General features: G+C 54.2%; 1 protein-coding gene across 10 annotated transcripts in view; it reads right to left on the bottom strand.

The window, feature by feature from the left end:
* The window catches only part of AKAP13 (A-kinase anchoring protein 13), a 268,166-nt gene that overhangs the window by 144,459 nt on the left and 119,312 nt on the right, over positions 1–4,395 (bottom strand). The gene's annotated exons all lie outside the window — the stretch shown is intronic.

Raw genomic sequence — 4,395 nt, 5'->3', positions numbered from 1 at the left:
AGAGAGAGAGAGAGAGAGAGAGAGAGAGAGAGAGAGAGAGAGAGAGACCTAGAAGGACATCTTGAGTGACAGAGTAATGATTTATGGGTTTATAAAGCAAGCTGGCTATTAAGTGCACACAACTGGATCATGATACAAGAACTCAACACTATTATCGCCACCATCACTTGTAGACCACTCTGTATCAAGACGGATTTCTGAATGGGGCACATTTTTAATGCCTTTGCACTCGTCAGTTAGAGGGATGCGGGGCACTCAGGGGAGAGCATAGGCCCACAAAGCGTTCTCTAGCTAACTCTGGGATCTCATATTGGTTTTTTCCCATGTTTAATGGTTAATTAGGGTTAATTAATTATTAAATAAATTTAATTAAATATATTATTTGTGCATATCAAATTAAATAACTATATTGTGAAAACTTTAATTTACTATATGGAAATGTTAATCATTGTGTAGACCCTGGGTTCTGTGTTGAAGTCCTCATGCGGCCCTCAAGGTACGACAAGCCGGACCACCCTGGTTTAAATATATAAAGAATAAAAATTAAGGTTAAAAACTAAAAAGGAGGGGCCTAGCAGTTAGCATCTGAGCAGCTTTGGCTGGCTTCTTCTATCTGGCTCCTAGAAGGCTCTCACCAGTTACTAAGTTCTTCAAATAGTTTTGCATTTACACATGTCCAAAGTCAAAATGCATGGCGACAGTTTCAGGGCTGTGAGTCACATTGTACTTGCTAAAAGGTTCTGCTCCTTCATAAAGGCAGCTTGAAACCCCACAGCAGGAATGATTCAGCGGTCCTGACACGCACAACACACCCCGCCAGCTGAAGGAATCCATGCCCTCAGCAATGGATCCCCAGGCACACCTGGAGTTGCTCAGAGAAAGCACATCAGCTGTTGTGTCAAAGGAAGGTATTAATTAAAAGACAGAACAAGCCTAAGAGCAAACATATGAGAGAGAGAGAGAGAGAGAGAGAGAGAGAGAGAGAGAGAGAGAGAGAGAGAGAGAGAGAGAGAGAGAGAGAGAGAGACTGACTCTGACTCTGACTGGCTGACTGCCTTTTGGGGCAGATACGGCATTTATCTTGGGCGTTACCCCAGAAGATCTCCATCAGTGGTCTACTATGGCCAAGCCTTCGGGAGGGCCCTGCGACCTTAGAGCGCCAGTGGCGGCAGGGAGAACCAGCACGCCGGACGGGGCACACCTCCCCCGCGCTGCAGGAAGGACCTTCGCGCGCCACCGGCTGCACGCTGCCGCGCCACACCGCCCAACGGAGGCCAGCACCACCGGCCAGGATGCAGGACCAGTTCCGGTTCGGCCCGCCCCCTCACACGGGCAAAAGGCGTGCGGGACAGGGTGGGTCTTCGGGAGGGCCCTGCGGCCTTAAAGCACTGGCGGCGGCCGGGGCCGGCGGCCTCGGGCCAGCGGCTGAAGGGTGGTGGCCAAAGGGCAGTCGCCGCCGTTTGGGTACCGTTCGGGGGCCGAGCTGGGGGCTGGGCTGGCCAGGGGCTTTTGTTGAAATTGGCCCGCCTGCTGTTGTGAATGTTAGGGAAGGGGGAGTTTTTAATTGCTTTTATAATTTTATTCTATTTTAATCTGTTTTTATGGAGTCGTCCCTGGCCATGTTGACGTTTATGTTTCCTGGGGAGCGCGCAGGCGCCGCCATTGGCGTGGTCTTGGGCAATGGACGTAACAGCGGTGGGGGCTTAACGTGTCCGCGTAGAAGAAGGAGGGACAGATGGTTGACACCTATCCCTCCTTCTGGTTCTACCCCCAGCCAGAGGGTTCCAGGTAGTCTGGTCAACCGCCCCTCAGGCCTGACAGTGCTGCTGCTTAATGCCAGGTCGGTCCACAATAAATCTTCCCTCATCCATGACTTGATTGTGGAGGAGGGGGCCAACCTGGCTTGCATAACGGAGACCTGGGCGGGAGGGGGGGATGTTGCCCTCTCTCAACTGTGCCCGCCCGGGTATCTGGTTCAGCACTGTTCACGCCTGGAGGGGAGGGGAGGGGGTGTCGCTTTGGTTTACCGAGCCTCCATCTCCCTCACGGGACTTCCGATCCCTTCGAGACCAGGGCTGGAGTGCCTCTACTTGGTGTTGGGCGACCGAGACAGATTGGGGATTCTGTTGGTGTACCGTGCACCCTTCTGCCCAAAAGTCTCCCTGCCTGAGCTGACGGAGACCATCTCGGACCTGGTGTTGAGGACCCCCAGGATGTTGGTCCTGGGGGACTTCAATCTCCATGCCGAGTCTGGTCTGACCGGGGCGGCTCAGGACTTCATGGCCTCCATGACGGCCATGGGGCTGTCTCAACATGTCTCCGGCCCGACCCATGAACGTGGACACACCGTGGACCTGGTTTTCTCGACAGGGCAGGAAGAGGGTGGTCTGAGGGTGAAGAATTTATGCTTGACTCCCCTGTCATGGTCAGATCACTCCCTGGTGGTTTGTGCTTGAGAGCGACCTCTCCCTCTGCAAGGGTGAGGACCCGATTGTGTGGGTCCGCCCCTGGAGCCGGATGGATCCGGATGGATTCCTGAAGGCCCTGGGGGAGTTTCCAGCTGACAAGACTGGTGCTCCTGTCGAGGCTCTGGTCGAACTGTGGAACAGGGAGATGACCAGGGCTGTGGACACCTGGTCCTAAGCGTCCTCTCCCACCGGGCAGAGCCCGCTCTTCCCCTTGGTATACACCTGAATTGCGGGCAATGAAGCAGGTTGGGAGACGGCTAGAGCATAGGTGGAGGAGATCATGGGATGAATCTGACCGAACACACTTGAGAGCCCACTTTCGGGCCTATGCTGTGGCGGTGAGGGCGGCGAAAAAGAGGTTTTTTTCCGCTTCCATTGCCTCCTCACAATGCCGTCCGGTGGAGCTTTTTCGAGTGGTGCAAGGCCTGGTTCTTCCAGGTCCTAAGGAAGATCCGGTTCCACCCGCAAAGGCCCGCTGTGACGACTTTGCCAGGCATTTCCGGGAGAAAATCGCTCAGATTCGTCACGAGCTGGACAACACTAATGAATCAGAGGTTTCTGGGGAGACGCCAATGCTGCCATCTGATCCAGAATTATTGGATGAATTTCAGTTATTGCGGCCCGATGATGTGGACAAGGTGCTTGGACGAGTACGTCCCACCACTTGCCTATTGGACCCTTGCCCGTCTTGGTTAATAAATAACTCCAAGCACGGGATTGGGACCTGGATCTTGGAAGTAGTTAACGCTTCTCTGAGGGAGGTTCGGGTGCCTGCCCCTTTAAAGGAGGCGGTAGCCCGACCGGTCCTGAAGAAAGCATCACTGGATCCAGAGATGGCCACTAACTATAGATCTGTGGCCAACATCCCGTTTCTGGGCAAGGTGTTAGAGCGGGTGGTGGCGGGACAACTCCAAGCACTCTTGGATGAAACTGATTATCTAGACCCATTTCAGTCTGGCTTCAGACCCGGGTACGGTACTGAATCTGCCTTGGTCGCCCTGTACGATGACCTGTGCAGGGAGAAGGACAGGGGGAGTGCATCCCTGTTGGTTCTCCTGGACCTCTCAGCGGCTTTCAATACCATTGACCATGGTATCCTTCTGGATAGGCTAGCGGGATTGGGGGTCGGAGGCACTGCTTTGCAGTGGTTCCACTCCTATCTCAATGGCCGGTTCCAGAAGGTGGTGCTGGGGGACTATGGCTCTGAGCCATGGCAGCTATGCCATGGAGTACCACAGGGCTCCATTTTGTCCCCTTTGCTGTTTAACATCTACATGAAACCGCTGGGAGAGGTCATCAGGAGGTGTGGGCTGCGGAATCATCAGTACGCTGATGATACCCAGCTCTACCTCTCGTTTTCCACCAATCCAGGTGAGGCAGTGGCTGTACTGAACCGGTGCCTGGCCGAGGTTATGGGCTGGATGAGGGCCAATAAACTGAAGCTCAATCCAGACAAGACGGAGGTCCTGTTGGTTGGCGGATCGGGCTTCGGAGAGGGTGCATTTGACCTAGTCCTGAATGGGGTTGCACTCCTTCTTAGGGACAAGGTCCGCAGCTTGGGAGTGCTCCTCGACCCGGAGCTTTCACTGGAAGCTAAGGTGTCAGCAGTGGCGAGGAGCGCTTTCCTTCAGCTTCAGCTGATCCATCAGCTGCGTCCCTACCTGGAGTACGACTGCCTGGCGACGGTGACACACGCGCTGGTGACTTCCCGCCTTGACTTCTGTAACGCGCTCTACGTGGGGCTACCCTTGAAGACGGTCCAGATACTTCAATTGGTTCAAAATAGAGCTGCCAGGCTGCTGACAGGGACGGGGCGTTATGTTCACATGACTCCAGTGCTCCGTCAGCTTCACTGGCTTCCCATTGAAGTCCGGGCCCAATTCAAGGTGTTGGTGATGACCTATAAAGCCCTAAACGGCTTGCGTCC

This window comes from Varanus komodoensis, unplaced genomic scaffold (assembly GCF_004798865.1).
Source record: "Varanus komodoensis strain SLA01 unplaced genomic scaffold, ASM479886v1 scaffold46_3, whole genome shotgun sequence".
In the NCBI taxonomy this organism is placed as follows: domain Eukaryota; kingdom Metazoa; phylum Chordata; class Lepidosauria; order Squamata; family Varanidae; genus Varanus; species Varanus komodoensis.
This window is presented reverse-complemented; position numbering and strand designations above follow the sequence as displayed.